Below are 18,552 nucleotides of genomic sequence, written 5' to 3' on the forward strand. Positions count from 1 at the left end.
ACTACAGTCCATTTTCATCATATGCATGAAGTTTTATTCTGAGTTGTAAGTATATATACACTCTTTTGGGGGGGAGGGTATTGTAAAAAGTGAGGGCAGAGGGAAATGAAATGCAGAAAAGTACAGACATTGAAAATTACATACTTAACAGCAATAATTCACAAAACAATTCTTGATGGCACAGACATCCTAGCATTGGTAAGCCAATTAATACATATAATGTGCTAAAAATCCTTTGGCTTGGCTCAATCCACAAGTGATAGCATTGAAATTCTTGATCTATTGTAATTCAGCAAGTCTCCCTTTGAACTTCATTTGTTCCATGGCTACATAAGAGACTGGCCTGTTTGTCCTATGTTGAATGCCCAAGGGCATCACTGGCTGGTGATGCAGTAAATCACATTGGAAGATGATCATGTGAATGAACCCTGCATGTTGTGGGTGGCATTATTAGGTCCTGTAATAGTGTTGTCAAAGTAATTATAAGGACAAGGTTTGCATATAAGTCTGTCACAGCAGAATCTCTTTCCAAGGAAATGAAGGTAAAAAATCCACTACTGTCAGCATACTGCATGGACTATTGTGAGAGATCAACAGAATTTAGTTTTAGGGGGTTTAAAAGACAAAGGATTTTTATCAATTTCCATCATCCCTGGCCATGCTTGCTAGGGCCAATGAGAATTCTAGTTCGGAAAGAGCTGGAGGGTCAAAGGTTACCACTCCTGCTCCAGAGCAAGGCTGAAATTAATGTTTTTAAATATGTGGTTTACTCAAGAGTATGGACTACAAGTCTGAGACCTAATCTTGATCAGATTCCAGTTGTACCTCGGAAGTCGAAAAGAATCTGCTCCCAAAGTCCGTTCAACTTCTGAAACATTCGACTTCCAAAGTGCGGCTTCCGAATGGTTGCAGGAAGCTCATGCAACCAATTGGAAGTTGCAGAAACCCTGTTGGATGTTCAGCTTCTGAAAGAACATTAGAAAACCGGAACACTCACTTCAGGTTTTCGATTGTTCGGGAGCGGAGGTACGACTGTAATGAGGTATTTTAATGAGATCTAAACAGAGAGATACCTTAATGGGGGCCACTAGCCTTTGTCTGAGTCAGTTATCTGGAGTCTGAGTTATTATTTTTTGTTTTTCTGGAACAGATGGAGCAACATAAACTAAGTGTGGTGACTTTAAAGGCTGCTGCACAAGTTACATTTTAGGTGACAGTGATATGCATTTAGGATTACATCCTACTGAGTTCAATAGAATTTGTTTCAGAGTAATCATGTTTAGGACTGGGATACATGACTGAAGTTGTATTTTTCCATTCTGAAAACTTAGCATCTATGTTCCAAAATGTGTAATACCTATAACATACAGCAGGGAAGTTCCAGTTGCCATCAATGTTCAGCGGCTTGTTTTCCTGATGCAACGTGTGTGCAAAGTCTTTTCGCTTATCACCATGTAACCAACCAATGGTTCTCACCCATATGTGATTAGGAAAAAATTGTCCAGGGTGTAAGCTCCAGATAGAAATTAGTTCTGGCAAGTTTTATTTTAGAAACTGAGACTCTATGTGGGCAGTAGCCTTCTTCCACCTAACAAAACAATAGTAATAAATCCAAACCTATACCCTCTGCAATAACGGAAGCTCTAGATTGTTAGGGCTAGCATAAACAGAAAGTAGACTGGAAAAGGAAAATGTTCCCATGCATGTAATGCAAAACCTTGTCTCAAATGTTGAGTCATAGCTAAACTGGTTTAAGGGAGGTGGAGAACGCAGCTCCACTTTTCAAGGATCCCAAAGAGCTGTAAAAGGTAGGAACTGAAAACTGGAGGTGGAGTGTTAAAATGAGAGAAGAGGAAGAGAAAAAGGGTTGTTTAAAAACAAAACAAAAAACCCGGAACCAAATTAGGGGATGAGGGAAAGGAGAAACCTGGCAATAAGAACATGTCTTTTACTGCATCAATAAGCAGTGCTTTTTTCCTGGGGGGTATGCAGGGGTACACATACCCCTAAATATTTTGTGAATCTAGGTTTGGCCTCATTGAGGGGCAGTATTTCAATATAAGTAAGAAAATAAGAGTACCCCTAAACATTTTTTTTTAAAAAAGCACCGTCAATAAGGCATCTTTTTAAGCATAGGAAGACACCATGGCCTTCAGAAAGGGTGAGTGGGGAAGGGCTGTAGCTCAGTGATAAGAGCACATGCAAAAGATGAAGGTGAGGGAAGATCCCAGCTGGAAACCCCAGAGAGCTGCTGCCAGTCTGTGTAAACAGCATTGGGGTAGAAAGGCTAATGGCAGCTTCCTATTTAAGACTTCTGGTTTCTCTTCAGACAAACATCTCAGTGCTCTGTTCCTGGAAGCCAACAAACTGGCTGTTTGTGCCCAAGGGAGAAGTGGGGCAGCAGAAAAGGTGAGTTGGCTGTTCCAAGAGCGCAGCGCCAGCAGCCTTGTCAAGGAGTTTCCTCACTGCAGTGCCGAGCCCAGCAAACCACTAAAAAGCAATCTGGGAAGGAGGACGCCCGGGTGAATCACTGCTTTCTCCTCTTTTGGCAGGAAAGAGCCCTACAGCCCTTCGACAGGCTTTGCGAGTGCAGCTGTCTGTTCCCTTTTTGCCCCATGGCAGAAAACCCTCCGCCTCGATATCCCCGGAGCCTCCTCGGTGCCTGCTTGTTGCTTCAGCCTGAACTGTGCTCAGCGGCTTAAAAGGAAAGAGGAGCGACAGGGCCTGCAAACCGCACCGGTTGGAAGGTTGGAATCCCTGCTCGCGTGAGGGCTGCGCCGGAGTCACGCACTCTCCACATGTGCAGAGGCGCTCCCACTTTCCCTCGCCTGTCCCGACTGAAACCCGGCTCCTTCGGAAGCTGAGCCCCGGCTGCGGTTATGCGAATATCACCACCCCATTCCCCCACCCCGCCGCTTTAAATGCGGCCAGCTCAGCCTCTCCTGTTGCTGCTGGGCAGGGCCTCCCTTCATCCCCACGACGACAGCGGGATAATTGGATCAGAAGCTCCCTCCCTCTCGGCCCGAGGCAGGAGGGTGGAGGGAGCCTTCTTTTTCTTGCCCAGCGAGCTCGCGCTCCTCGCTCGCCCGCCCGCAGCCCAGGCCTCTTTGCGCGGGAGTCGCGCCGCGCTCCCCTTCGGAGGTCTCCGGGGGGCTGCGTGGGTCCGCCTACCGCCCGGGAGGCGGGCCGGCCTCCCCCCTCCCCAAACGCTTCGCTGTCCGTCCGGCCGCTTGAAATAGGGGGAGGGGCGACGGAGCGAACGAGAGCGAGAGTTTGCGCCGCGGGAGAGGAGCGAGAGGCGGATTGATCCAGGCAGGGTGGGCTTGGCGAGGAACGTGCCCAGCCTTTCCCCCCTCGGACGCTTCGCTGGTTGATCCCGGCGAGCCCCAGGACTCCTCTCCGAGCGGGAGTCTCCGGAGCAGCAACTTGGAGAGGTAAGTCTCCTAGTAACCTCCTCTCCCTGCGGGCTCTGCTCGGGGGCTGGACTACTAGCAGCGTCTCCAACAAGAGCCCATTCTTCTAGCAGGGAAAAGAAAGGGAGATTCTTTTTGGCCCCCCCCCCCCGTTTTGGGAGGGTGGGACCGAGGTGGTAAGTTCCTTTCTTGGAGCTGTTCCCGAGCAAGGAGCCACAGGATCCCTGTTCCCTTTTTTGCTGCGCTCGACCTCCTGCTCTGCGTCGTGGAAAAGGCGCTCCGAGCCCTTTCGCCTCGCCAGACAGAGAGCGATTGTCCTCTTCGAGGCAGCAGCTGCGGCAGCTTCGAGAAGGTAACGCAGCAGCGACTCTCGAGGGAGGGGGGGGGGAGGATAACTGAGTCGTCTTTATTTTCCTCTCAGGACGGCTGGCGGGCGCCCGGGGCTGCTCTCGCCCTCTTTCCACCGTCGTCGTCCTCGCTCCCCTCCTCCTCCTCTCCCCTAGTCAGGGCTGCTGCGCGTGCGGAGGCGGCGGGGCGCGAGCGCGCTCCGGGTCTCCCACGTTGCTCTCTGCGGACATTCTTTCCGCTGGATTGCGCGGGGGCAGGTAGGTCGTAGCCCCTGTCCGGGGCAAAACTGCCGCCGCCGCACCCACTTCCAAGATCTCTCCGGTGAAGGAGAGTGGGAATGGGGGGCGGGGAGGCATGGGTTTCTTATAACGGGTGGGAGGGACAGACGCGCTCGCCAACTTTTTCAGTTTTAAACATTAGGAACTAAGGATTTGGCAGCGTTCTGAACAGGTTTGTTTCATACTTGTGGTCCTCTCCCTCCTCCCCACCCCCTTTCCTGTCATCGCTAAGGCCGATAACTTTCGGGTGGGAACCCCTCTGCTAGGGAGCACCCTCGTCTGATTGGTGCGGAACTGGGCTCGGGCGCGGGAGATAAGATGACAGAGCTCCTTTGTGAAGGAGGATCTGGTGCGAGTGCTTCCCACAATGAAACTGGAAGCCACGGGCCTTGTAGGGGAGTTTAGCAAGAGGGGCTGCCAAAGAGAGTAAAAGCCACTAGGATCCCTTCCTCCACACTTATCATTCCCCCCTCCACCATCTACAACTTGATGTTTGAAGGGCTGGGTAAAAACGCTTCTGCTTAGCCACCAAAATGAAATTTCCTCCTGCAGGAGATGACTGAATATTACAGTTCTGGGCCGATCGGAATTTGATTTGTTTAAAAGGTGGGGTGCCAAATAAGAGTATACTACATAATAATAATAATAATAATAATAATAATAATAATAATAAATTTTATTTATATCCCGCCCTCCCCAGCCGAAGCCGGGCTCAGGGCGGCTAACAACAATCAAATAATCAGTCAAATAGTCACACAATCTAAAAATAGTTCATTAATTGGTGATATCAAACTAAGTCATACTCTGAGTAGAGCCATTTATATTATATTATTGGCTAGCTTATACTGTAGTCTAAAATTTAGTTGTTTGTAATATATAGATTGGATTTTTAAATTAATTTAGTATTTAAAGCTTTGGGAATTCCGACTGGAAAGAAGGGGTGGGACAGTTTCAAGCTGCATAGCTTGTACACTACAGAATTAAAATGGAAGTAGCAAGCCTTGCCAGCAGAAGGTGAGATGCAAACAGCTGCAGTATTACTGCAGTTTTGTGCTGAGAGGAAAAAGTGGAAGGGAAGGTCCCCTTGTAGATGCTGAGGATATTATCTCTGTACGGTTGAGTGGCATTTTGTTGACGACTTAGGTATGGACATGCAGACACCAGGGGTTGCTCTCTGAACCTGTGTGATCTTGTTACCTGGCTCCACAGATATTTTTATTTTTATTTTGGGTAACTCTGTCCATGAAGGAAAGAAGCTAATATGCTGTGCTGATATTCTTGTACAGGGAACTTAATACTGGATTTCTGTTGTAGCAAGAGAGAAAAGACCATCTGTGGTTTGTCCTTTCTTGGTCATGGAAGAGGTCAGAAGCTCCTCAAAGGAAATGTCAGAGGAGCTTTGCAAGCTGTACAAACTGTGAACCAGTATAACAGCTTTCTGTGCCAGCTAAATTTTCCCTACTTGTTGCACTTAACACAATCTATTTATTTGAAGGGCTGGTCAAAAGGAGGAGGGAGATAGCCACATGCAGCTTCAAATGTGCCCTTCTGGATTTCTCATACAGCAGATGGCTTCCAAAAATCACAAATACCAGGGACAGTAAAGTCAGCCATGAACCTATTTGCATGGAAATGTGTGAGGTTTTTACCGATGGTTAATAATATAACTCTCAAATGCCTCCCATAGTATTAAAGAGTTAAAACCTTGCTTTAAAAGGCGTATGTTCATTCCACTAAACTTTACCTTGAATAACATTAAGAGGATTTGCAATTATGAAGCAGAGCGTTAAACAAATGCTGGATAGAACTGTTTCTAGGTGTGAGCCGATTGCTAGGTGGAGCAAGAATGGCATTTCTGCTACTGCATTACAGAGTTAGATGCATTGTGGCTCAGGGGAGGTTTGTTTTGCCTCTGGGTCTTCTGACAGTTCTGGCTGTTGAAGAAACTTAAGGGCTGCTTAAGTTGACACACATAGTCACCAGTTAGGAAGTAGAAATGTGTGAAATGTACCATAACTGTCTGTCTGCCATCAGTCTGCCATCAGTTTTGGCTATTTTATTTTTTGAAATAGTCTTCTTCATACAAAATAATCCCTTCAGCATGCCAAACACATGAGCCTTGCTTCTTCTCAAACCAGACCCCAGGTACTGTGTAGGACCCCAGGTACTGTGAGGTATAAGATTGCTCCTCTGTTTCCACCAGCCTGACTTTTACTCTCTGCAGAACCATGTTGCTGCTTGCCCTAAACCCGGTGTATGGGGGAAACTAGAATAGGCGCAAAAACTTTGTGGATTGTAGGACACTGCAAAGTTAACTAGTAGTTTGTCTCTGTTCCTTACACCTTAACTGCAATACTTGTTCGATATAAATTGATGTCATAAACTCACCCTGGAAACAACTGGAATAAGGGAAAATGAGACAACTATACTAGGCTATTTCCAGAGGTACAAGGTAGCTTTTGGCATGATAAACTGTGATACTCAGTTCTAGGTCAGTCTTTGGTGCTTCTTTGCACTGTTAGCATATGTAATCAAGTAACTGATATCTTAAAACTTTGCATGTTTGGGGCCTCGTGCTCAAACAGACGCCAACCACTGGATTTATCACTTAGCATCACCCCAGCAGATCTGTAAATCTTTAAAGCAGGCTGAATACGCCATCCTATAGCAGATCTCTCCTCTTGCCCTCCTGTCAGGGGACCTAACATTTTAGGCCCATTTACCAAGTTTAATTGAAATAAGGGTTGAATTCCTTTATCTTCATATGCCAGCTTGAAACATAGTTTGATTAGCTGAAGAAAAACATCCTGGCGGAGGGCACGTTTCATTGCCTTGTATAGCAAATGGGTCAGTTCCTGACCTGGGAGACCATGGAAGCCCTAGAAGCTCAAAAAGAAGTCATAACATGTATAGCGGCATTTAGGAATGGAGCATATATGTGTAGTGATGAGTTCACAAGGTTTAAGATAAAGAGGCATTATTTTTTGCAAGTTACTATGCATGTATTTGTTTATTATTTGTGCCCTGCTCTTCACTGAATGGTCCCAGGGTGAGTTACAAAAATAACACAATTAAAACAGGGACAAATATATATTCAAACCAGAACAAACTAGCCAATGACAAAGTGAACAAAACAACAGCACAGAATAGTAATGTAGGAGGAGGAAAAACACCTACCCCAAAAACACCCTATGTAAAGAGAGGTGACCCCCAACAAGGAGCTTCCTGATGCTGCAATATGCCCCTTGTGGGGGGTTGTCATCCCACAACTGGGACATCTTCTAGACCAAAGTGCCATATTGTGTATTTGTGTGCATTTCATAGCTTATGCTGTGCACATACTTTGTGCACTGGGTATCCAAGTACGAAAGTAATCAACTGCTTGATCTGTGTGTCAATAGTGAGAAACGTATGTGTGGCCTGTACTGATTAATATATTTGAAGGAAACTGTGACTAATCTATCCTGTTGAAGTACAATATTGTAAATCTGTTCTGCTTTAGCATTGTAAACGTGTATCCTTATGGCATTCCTCCTCTCGCTACTGAACTCCTTTCCTAAAAGACTTTTTCTCGCTGGAGAAGATAAGCTTACCTTATCCATTCCTGCTGAATGGAATGCTCTATTGCCCATTTGGAATGGTGGCTTTTGGCTTCAGTGGGTGAGGAGGGAAAATGGGCAAGGGAAGCTGCCCAGGGAAGCTGTTGGAATGCTAGTGATAGGAGGGTGGTTCTCTGCCTTACTGCCACCCAATTATTTTATATGATTTGTGCTGTATTTGTGATGCTCTATTGTTTTATTTTGTTAGTGTTATTTATCATTTGTAAGCCCCTTTGCAATTCATTTGAATGAAATGTGGCATAGAAAAATAATAAATGAAATCAATCAAATCCTGGCCACTACTGCCTACAAAAAAAATCCCACAGATTCAGCATGGTAGGGTGATGACACTGGACTATTCTACAGGGACACATTTGGCAAGCTAGCGTAGCCCATGCTCTCTCAGCCATATTTCCACATTATTATATAGGTATAATAATGATACTCTTTTCCCACAACACATTGCAAACTTGTGGGATCACTTTTCTTTGGTATGAGGTAAGAGTTGAAAGATCATGAACTCTATTGCTACATTTTTGTTTTTAGTAGACATATTAGTGCCCGTTCACAGCCACACAAAAATCCTGAATGATAATAATGTGGGACAGCAGTCACTTCTCCACCAGAAAAGACCAAAAAAGGAAGTTCCTTCTCCAGACTTCTCTTTGTTGAACTGAGTAGCTCTGCTTCTTTGAATATCAGTCATTGTTATTTCATTCATTGCTTGCAAACACTGTAATATGGGAGCAAACCTGACTAAACAAGTGCTTTATTTTTTAACAGGATAGCTGGGGATTATGGTCCATTTGTGGGGTGCTGCTTCGCTTGTGAATTGTACCTCAGATGCTCCAGGCTAAACATGTAGTGTTAGATGAACCAAGGCGCTAGCCTCATTCTGCAAATCTGCTGTGACTTTTTTTCCATTAAAAAAAACTTTTGGGTGCTTTAAATAAAACTGAACTGATCGGTGCTGCCTGTCATTAAAACAACATTCTTCTAGACTTGAACTAAACATGCCCAAGGCACTAATTGCATTACTTCCAACTTCCTGATGAACTCTAGAGGTAGCCTGCCTAGTATTCTCCATGCTGAGTTTGTTCATACAACACAATATTCTTCCTGCATAACAAAAACATTTCTGCATTTAGACAGAGATGGATGTTGGAAGGCAAGAAAACTCAAGCTCTTTCTGACCAGGATCTGGCATTAATATGTTAGCAACATAATATGATAGTACAGTATTAGTATATGTCTTCTGTTGAGATGGATATGTAGGGTAAAAGTAGGGTAAAAGCTGAAGTACAAAGTCAGCTATTGGGAACCATACAGAACAGCAAAGATGTCTTAGGGCAGCAGCTACTACTTTGTTTACAAAGCTTTATAGAGGCTTCAGTAAAATCTACCTTAAAGGTGAAGGCCTTGCTATAACTATATGGGAAAGCTAAAAACAGTGGTCTGTCCTATGGAACTCAGTTGAATTGCTCATACTGATGTTCTTATTGCCTGCTGCTAACCTTTAATGTTTGAAAATCTGTAACAACTTTCTGTAGGTATATTTACAATGGTATAAATAACTAGACATGGTAGCTGCTTCATTCAAGAGCAAAATGTTGAGTTGAATGAGGTGACTAGTGAAGCTATACAGGATTTTCATTCTTCTGTTTGATTCTTAAACTGCATTCTCAGTTATACGTTGTATGGGTTGAGCTTCGTAGATTATCAGTTAAAAAACCTATTCTGTTTTCCAAAGAAAGGTATTATTGAGATGCTGTATTGCGGGATTCCAGATCCTGAGACTGGATATTCTGTGAAATACTTTTAATTTCTTTTTGGGGGACAGAAAATAAAGAATTTCAAATTTAGACTGAACTGGAACAGATATGCTTGTTGCTTATACGGTTGAGAAGTTTGCTTCTCAAGTGGCTGTGCTTCCTTTAAAACCAAGATGAGCACTCTGTGGTCCTCCTGATGATATTGGACTCCATCCCCCAACATGCCTGACCATGGGCCATGCTGGCTGGTGGGAGCTGTGGGCCACAGGTTCCCCATCGCTGCTGTAAAACAAGGATGGCCAGCTGGTGACCTGTGAGTGACCTCCAGTCCTGAAATTAACTTTTTTTCAGGCCCCTATTAAGTTTCAATCATGATAATAATAACATATTTTCTAAAGTTTTCCTTTTGAAAAGGAAACAGTTTTCAAAAGTTGCAAGATGTCATACTGCTATAAATACAAAAGCTAAAGAGAGATGCAGTTCTCGGCCATGTGCGCTATGACTTTGGAGCCCTTACTGTTAGATGATGCCAACTATGTTGCAGGACCTGAATGCAGTGGTACCTCTGGATGCGAGCAGGATCCGTTCCGGAGCCCTGTTCACATCCAGAAGCGAATGCAACCTGCGCGGGTCGCGATTTGCTGCTTCTGCGCATGCGCGTGATGTCATTTTGACCGTCTGCACATTCGTGAGCGGCGAAACCTGGAAGTAACACGCTCCGTTACTTCCGGGTCGCCGCAGCGCGCAACCCGAAAATACTTATCCTGAAGCTGCTTCAATCCGAGGTATGACTGTACTGATAAAATGTTCAGACTAACCTGCCAAATAAATTTCGGGCCCCAGCCCACCATCTGGAGAGTATAGTGACTCCTGAGACTATAGAAGTTGGCCTTCCCTTCTCTAACCTTTACACTGACATTACACGGGTATGGATTGCTATATGTGGTGTAAAGAAGGGAGAGGTCAGAATACTGGCAAGCTCCCCACACCTCTCTCTAGTCATCTGTGTCAGCACTTGCCTCGCATAATCCACAGCCTTCAAAAGAGGTAGCTGAACACAGTATTGACCACACAATGCCTCCTACACAGTAGTTTCTAGTCAATTACAGGGCCAGTTTCTGCTTGCTAGTACTGAGCTGTCATATCAGTAGACTAGCATAGGGTAGGTTTAAATCACTGACATCAGAACTATACTAGAAAATATATGGGATTGACTTAAAAAGTGTTTTTCTTTTTATTTACAATGTTGTAGTGTTCACTGTTGCTTCTGTAACGTGCCTTGAGGATGCAAATGAACTGCTCTGATCGCTTGGTAACCTTTTACGTAACTAACTTTATCACAAGTTAAGACAAGTTCTGTCTGAAGAAGGACTGAAAAAGCCATTCTGGGAATAGGCTTGGTAAATATCTTAAGGTCACACAAAAATGAGAATGTAAGAAAGGTTGTCTATCATCTATCTATCTATATCTGTCTTCTGTTTTCGGATGCCCTCTAGCAGATAAGAAGCCTAGGGCAGGGGTCAGCAAACTTTTTCAGCAGGGGGCTGGTCCACTGTCCCTCAGACCTTGTGGGGGGCTGGACTATATTTTGGAGGGGGGGAAATGAACGAATTTCTATGCCCCACAAATAACCCAGAGATGCATTTTAAATAAAAGCACACAGTCTACTCATGTAAAAACACGCTGATCTGCAGGCCAGATTTAGAAGGCGATTGGGCCGGATCCGGCCCCTGGGCCTTAGTTTGCCTACCCATGGCCTAGGGTTAAACTCCTTAACTGATTTGTTGTGTATCACCTAGGGCTGTAGAGATTGATGGGATTTGCTACTTTTCAGGCCACTTAGTGTTTGTCCCATCCAGCAGTTTACCTTGGTAATCCTCAAAATAAACCTGGCAGGCCAGTATTACTCTGCTCCCATATTAGAAACGGGTGAGAAAGATGAAGCTGAGAGAGAAGCTCTTACTAAGGCCAAGCAGTGAATTAATAGTGGGGCTGAGCATTGGACTAGAGATCAAGCTCATTGCGTATGCTCTTAACCTTGCACAGTGTAAAAGTGTGTGCCTCAGCATGTCTGATACTGGTTCTAAGGCATGTCTGCACACTCATTGGTTCTCTGGTTTCAGAGCATCTCTTTCTTAGTTCCTGGTGTGTTTGGATTTTCCCTAAGCATGACTTGAATAATCAATCATATGGTTAATGTTAGATTTTTAAGAAGGTCCACTGTCATAACAAGTCACTTATATAGCTGTTTATAGCAGAAGAGCCTGACATATCAGACCCCCAATATTGTATATCTGAAGTCCATAGTGGAAAATGTTTTGTTTAATCACAAGTGTTTATAGCCCAATGGTAGCTGCTTTTTCTTTAACCATTGCATCAAACAGCCTTTTGCCAATGCCCACTCCTTCCTCTCTCCACTCCCCGGTAAGATTGAATGAAAACCGAGGGACATAAAGATGGTGTTTCGAAGTGGTTTCGTCAGCTTTGATGTGCATTGTAGCCACCATGACCTATTTCAAAATTAAACATTGATTGATCCTGGTTTAAACAGGTTTTGCTTCAGGTTTAAGTGTACTTGTTTGGCTACAATTGGAATCCTACAAAAAATAAAGTTTTATTGGTGAATCTTAACAGTTGAATTACCAGCTCTAGAGGAATGCATAGTATGCAGTTTGTCTAGTCTCTCATCCTGATCAACTTTTTAAAGTGGTTAACTATCAAGTGGACTTTGCTTAAAGTCTAAACTAATTTCTTCTATGATGCTCCTGCCCATTTTGTTGCACACACTTCTTGTGAGCTTGTCTTTTTACTGCCTGTGCTTGGGAGTAGGGACTGCGAAACAACAGTGCAACCCAACATTGGCATTGTTGAGCTTAGAGGAGGAGTTCTTTCTATGTACCTTGATAAAGAGTAGGAAGTAATCTGCAGTACAAGGTGGCATGGCAAACATCTAAGGGAAAGCATACACCTGTGTTTTCAAGTTATTTCTGTTTTTGTCCCCAGCCTTTTCCCCTTTATCAGTGTGTGTTCTCTTCTTTGCTGCTCAGGATTTCTTCAAATGACTAGTTTTTCTAGGCTGAAGTCCTTGGCAGATGTCTACACCTGGATAAGGCAATTGCTGAAGGCTATGGGTGGTTCTACTAAATCACATGACCTGCTATGTATAACTTTATACAGAAATTGCTCTCTGTATATTCGCTGTGTGCTTTTGCCAACATCTAAATGGAGTTAGTTGTGGTGGAGAACAGACTTAGTGATCCCAAACTGGAAGCATCTTGATAAGTCTCGCCTGTACTTATAATATGTCTGACAGAGGGCTGCAGAGATAGTATCTGAAACAGAAAACCTGGGATTAAAAGACTCTAATTTTACAGAATGCAGACTAGGGCTCTTCTTCTGGAGTGAGATCATGATTCTCCATGTAGAAATGGGCAAGGTGTGCGAGGGTGTATGGAGAGAAACAATTTGCCAGCAATACTAACTGGGTGAAGAAACATTCTGAGGAATGTGCCTATAGGGAGGTGATTACATTCTCAGAAACCAGCTATCAGTCTAAAGGGTTTGGGTTGTAAACCCGGCTAATGCTAGCAACATCCTTCCACTTGAGCCCATGAGCTCAGCGCTTTTTAGAAAATGTCAATACAGTCATGACAATTTAATGCATATAGTGCAAACTTTGTTTTGCAGCTCTAGAATATTGTGACAGAAGCTGCATGGCCAAGAAGGGAGTATACTTCCCACACCAAGATTCTATTTTTCGTATAACACTATCTTCTGTTAAAAATTAATGTAAATATCTGTAATAAAACAAAGTAATGAGGAGGAAGCATTATTTTGCACAGTATTGTGTTCATTACGCAGGCACAATTACTACTGGAACCAAGTGGAAACCAGCAGTGGACCAGTTTTAAGAATTGCCAGCTAACTTCCTTTTTTCCAACAGGGATGTACCACAGTTAGTTCCTCATGCCCATTGTTTTGAAAGGGACATTGGAACAGTGTCTTGTTAGGGGGAAATAACACAGTTGCATCCTGCATTCCTCAACATTAAAGCTTTGGCAATGTGGCGAGGAACATAATTGTGCTATAATGTCATCTTGTTTCTGTGAGCTGTTGTATGGCTTCAAACAGTCTTTTTTCAATATGTGAAAAAAATAAATTGGCACGTCTGGAAAAAACTGTCTAGCTTAACTTTCTCAGATGGTCACTTTTAAGTTGGTTTTGTTTTTGTTTTAAATGGGGGAAGAGTCAGGCAAGCACATCCCACATGCAGCTTGAAGTGGTTCAGAACCCCTTGGTTCTGCTGATCGGCATGAGAGGGTAAATAGATAACATTATTAGATCAGACTCTGGTTTTATGATGTGCCAAACCTTTAAAGCAGCTGTGGTTGATGGGAGCTGGAAAGCACGAAACATTTGGAAGTCAGCAAAGGCTTTTCTAAAGCAAAATTCCCATATGAAGCATGGGCTAAGCAGATCTGGTTGGTGGCATCTCACTCTAGCCCAGGACAGATCATAAGGAAGAAAGTGGCATCATACGTGGTTAGAGGCATAGACTGCAGAGGAGTGAAAAGCTGTTACTGGCAACTTCTCATCAATCAGTAGGAAGATCCAGATATAAAACATACAGAGATGATGATAATAATAATAATAATAATAATAATAATAACAATAATTTATTATTTATACCCCGCCCATCTGGCTGAGTTTCCCCAGCCACTCTGGGCGGCTTCCAATCGAGTGTTAAAAACAATACAGCATTAAATATTAAAAACTTCCCTAAATAGGGCTGCCATCAGATGTCTTTTAAAGATGTCCATGTTGCACAGCTGGAAAGTTAAAAGCTTTAGGACCTAATTGGGGGAAAGTACAGTGAGTTGGAAGGGCACCTCCAGAGGCTCACAGAGGCTACGCTTTGAAAGAGAGCCATAATTATACTTTTTAGAATGTAGCTCTAAGTACTGTACTTGGGATTTTCAGAGTAGTTACTTCCATTCCATTGGCACTAACCATCCTTCGAATGTTGTTTCCATTTGAGGACTAAATGGTACATTTTGTTTAATGTTGAGAGAGCTGATAAATCAGTTAAATCTGGTCTCCTTTCCATGCTGAGGAAAATGTCGTCACCAAGTTGTTGTTTTCCATAATTTACCATTTATTAAGGAAAATAATAAAACACAGCAAATTCGTAACTATTTGTTATGAATCATGCCAATTTTTGTAAATCAACGCTCATAAAAACGTTCTGGTAACACGTCTGAGCACATCTAAATTCATAGGTTTTAAACTCCATTCTGTACTTTCACTTTCAACAAATTTGAATCAATATCGTAACATCTATTCTTTCTTCTTTTTTTAAAAAAAAATTATTAAAGTTTTCTTGGTTTACAAAGGTATGCGCAATGTCTCTTTTTTCAAGTTACATTTTCCATAGGTCAGTTTCATCTGTTGAGACATTAGGGTTACATTAGGAAGAAGGAGGGGGGGAAATGGAGGGGGGAAAGGCGAGTGGGGTTGGGAGGCAGTGTTTCTATTTTTCTTAATGTATGTGTGATGGGTTTTGTGTCAGAGTCGCTTGTGCGGGTTTTCTTTACTATTCACTTTTGTTTCTTTGCTGGTGAGAGAGGTTGGGGTTGGCCTAGGGTGTGGTTCCTTGTTTGTGATTGGCTGTGTTGAACTTTGTTTTCATGTGTGAGTGGGGTGGGTAGGTGTTTTTTTGAATCAGGTTAGCCGTATTGATTCGTATGCTGTTGGTGGATTCTTGTCGTTGTCTTGTTGGGCTGTGTATGTGATAGAGGGGAGCCATACTGGGGTGAAAGTATCTTCTATTTGTCCCCTTGTCAGTTTCAGGTTTTTCATGGATGGTGGGCCCTCCCAACTCAACTCTTCCATCTGCTGTTCCTAGGCATATCTATCCCTGCACTCCTTTTCCCCTCCCCAACCAAAGAGGCCTCTAAATTCTGCAGAATAGGCTGGTGTACAGCTGTTGGTCTCTAGGGTTCTACCTCTGGACAGCTCTGAACTTTTATGTTGTCTTGGATTTTCTTCTTGGAGGAAGTAATTGAGTAAACTAGTTAATACCAGCAGAAGTGTGAACAATGAATCTCTCCATCATCAAAGCAGAGGAACTGATTACAGTGAGTAACAGAAAAATGGAGTTGGAGTAAATACCCCCCCTTTCCTATCCTTTTGCTCCATTTTGTAATAGCTACACAGCCCTTCATATTAATGAATCCCAATAAATGTATCTTTGTCTTCACAAAGTTTTTTTTAAAAGAGTTTTGTTCTGATATAATAGCTTAGAAGTCCCCCCCCCCTCCAAAATACAGTGGTACCTCGGGTTACATAACGCTTCAGGTTACAGACTCTGCTAACCCAGAAATATTACCTCGGGTTAAGAACTTTGCTTCAAGATGAGAACAGAAATCGTGCTCCGGTGGCGCAGCGGCAGCAGGAGGCTCCATTAGCTAAAGTGGTGCTTCAGATTAAGAACAGTTTCAGGTTAAGAATGGACCTCCGGAATGAATTAAGTACTTAACCCCAGGTACCACTGTATTATATCAGGCAGTGTTCACCTGGCTGGTGCTTTGAAGTGCTGGAACACATTCAGTTGTTCCCTGAGTACATCGGGCACAACTAAAGGGTAAAAATGTATATTCTGTATGTTAATAATAATAAACAGAGTTGTCTGGTAGTCTGACTGGGAAACTTGCTTGGGTACATGCCTGAAGCAAATATTGAGTGCTACTAAACCTAGAGCAATTTCTACATTACGGAAATAGGTTAAAAAATAATAATCCTCTGCACTGAAAAGAACCACGAATCTTCACAGTGAAACAAGTCATCAAACTTTCCAAACTGTAAATAGGACTTGGTGGCCAATATTTTCTTTCTTTTTTTTTGCAGTGATTCCTAGTGTAAATAAAACACATTAAATATAGTTCCACAAACTATTTTAAGTCTGTAAATATGTTAAAAATGAAATATCCATGTGCAATGGGTTGAAAATTATAAATTTTGCCCCATGGTTTGGTGTTTTGTTTTTTGGTTAATGCACAATTTTTCTGCTCTACTTGGCTCCTCTTGTTCCTTGGCTAGGGCACAGTACACAGATTGTGTCATCATTGTTCATAAAAGCACTTGTAATCAATGAGAATGCCATGGCAAATAACAGGAATTCTAAGGGAAACATGAGGAATACATGCAGCTTTTGCTATTTATCCAGTTATGTCTTTGGTTCAGTTGTTTTAGGAAGAGGTTGAAGAATGTATGAATCATTTGCAATTTATCAATTAGAGAAAAGCCTCACTGTGTTTGTTGTGCTACAGTAGCTTTTCCCCAACCCAGTGCCCAGTAGTCAAAAATATCTGGAAGGCACCAGATTGGGGGAGGCTGCATTATAACAAGAAAGGTTTAAATATTGGGGAAACAATCTGACTCTGATGTAAGCTGCCAAAGGGGGAAAGCAGGACAGCCAAGCTCTTCAAGGCTTGTCTAGAAATGAATGGATCCTGTCCTCGGAGGGATGGTTTGGGAATGAACTCACTCCTCCTACAACATAGAGACGGGAGGGAGCAGATTGGTTAAATTTATTGAGCTGGAAGTGATCTGGTTTTCATAAGTAAGTTGACATTGAGGTTAGAAATGTAATGACACAAATGGCAAAATGCTTTGAAAGTACTGCAGTACTGTAATACAGCTGATTCATCTGGAGATGAGTCAGGAGAAGTGATACCATTACATATTAAAGTTAAAAATACCCCACCTTCAGCTGATGAGGGTGGTAACAAGCAAATATTTAGCTGTGAGCACATATGCTATAAATTGGTACTATTTAGGTGCTTAGAGAAAGCTGAGGATTTATTCTCTCACCTATTTCTGCATTAATGAATTAATGGTGTCTTTTCCGTTAGATGTGGCACATTTGTTCACTTTCAGAGATAATGAAAGAAAGGTGGAAGCTGGAGAGCTCTAATTTCTCAATTGAGCAACATCTATCTTGTTCCCCCCTTGGATTGAAGGCAAAATAAAATGTATGGTTGTCTGTAGAACTGCTGTGGACTGCATTCTGAATAAATTGGTATCTGTTGGCAATACGAATTACAGTATCCTGAAACTAAGAAAATTATATGCTTAATGTTAGAGAAACATCTACGAAGTCATAGCTTTGGAGACGGGCTGGCTAAGCATATAAAGTCTAGTACATATTTTTGAGGTACAGAAATATATTGGGCCCATATTACCGACTATCAGGAGCACAGAGGAGTGTTGAGTCTTTGATCTGGCAAACTGGTCTGTTTACATTGGACACATCCAATATGGTTCCATATGCAGTTATTAACTGCTGGGGGATTTAAGAAGCTGAGTGTCCTGAAATCCCTTAGGTTGACTCTTCTCTGCCTCGCTGTTTTGCCAAGGTTTCTGGTGTGGAAATAAATCTCATCTCCTTCTTGGAAGATGTGTCACTTGTGGGACTGGAACACTTGGCTAAATCTTCTCTGAAACTGGATCAGGCATTTGAAATAGGCATAGATTCCAAGGGAGAGGCCGGGAAATGCTCGTTCCGGGCTGCTTTCTCAACCAGGTGACTCTTCCTTAGGGAGTGCCCCCTGGACAAGGAAAAACACCCATTGCACAAGTGTGCATGCATAGGATTTACTTGCTGCTGTTCAGCACAAGAGCAACAGCTCTTAGCTTATCAAGCTCCTCTTCAAAAAGCATACTGTGTTTAAAAGCTTTACTGTGCCATAGCTGCAGCCCACAAAGTGAACTTTGGGTCACTCCAAAAATGTGAGTACTAGTGTTTCTTTATGTGTCATCTTAAAGGCCCAGTGGATTAACTGCAGGTGGCGGCAATGCAAATCTTAAAATTTAATCTAAGCAGTACAGGTATTTCCTGTTGCTTTGCTTTTTTCTTTACTGAATGATGATATGTTTCTTGCTTTTTGTTTTCTTTGTTATTGGTGTCTGATTTGTATTGCGTGCAATGTACCTTTGTTGGTTTGATTATATTATATTAAGTCTCAATAATACGTTGTAAAATCTAAACTAAGATTATTACTAATTGAAGTTGATACAGAACAGTCTCTGCTCCTCACCACCAAGTTTGTCATTAGCTCTTGGTGGCTGTTGCTCAGTCACT

General features: G+C 42.8%; 1 protein-coding gene across 7 annotated transcripts in view; it reads left to right on the forward strand.

Moving 5' to 3' along the window:
* The first annotated feature begins 3,037 nt into the window (after positions 1 to 3,037).
* The window catches only part of PACSIN3 (protein kinase C and casein kinase substrate in neurons 3), a 28,227-nt gene continuing 12,712 nt past the window's right edge, over positions 3,038 to 18,552 (forward strand). For 2 of the 7 annotated variants that reach the window (XM_081165376.1, XM_081165377.1), the window contains exon 1: positions 3,038 to 3,434. The gene's annotated coding sequence lies outside the window, so the exon portion shown is untranslated. Of the gene's footprint in view, positions 3,435 to 3,743; positions 3,766 to 3,996; positions 4,019 to 18,083; positions 18,201 to 18,552 lie in introns of those variants that run through there. The other 5 variants (XM_081165375.1, XM_081165370.1, XM_081165372.1 and 2 more) reach the window with 5 other exon arrangements.

This window comes from Podarcis bocagei (genome assembly GCF_964188305.1).
Source record: "Podarcis bocagei genome assembly, chromosome: 1".
Taxonomy (NCBI): domain Eukaryota; kingdom Metazoa; phylum Chordata; class Lepidosauria; order Squamata; family Lacertidae; genus Podarcis; species Podarcis bocagei.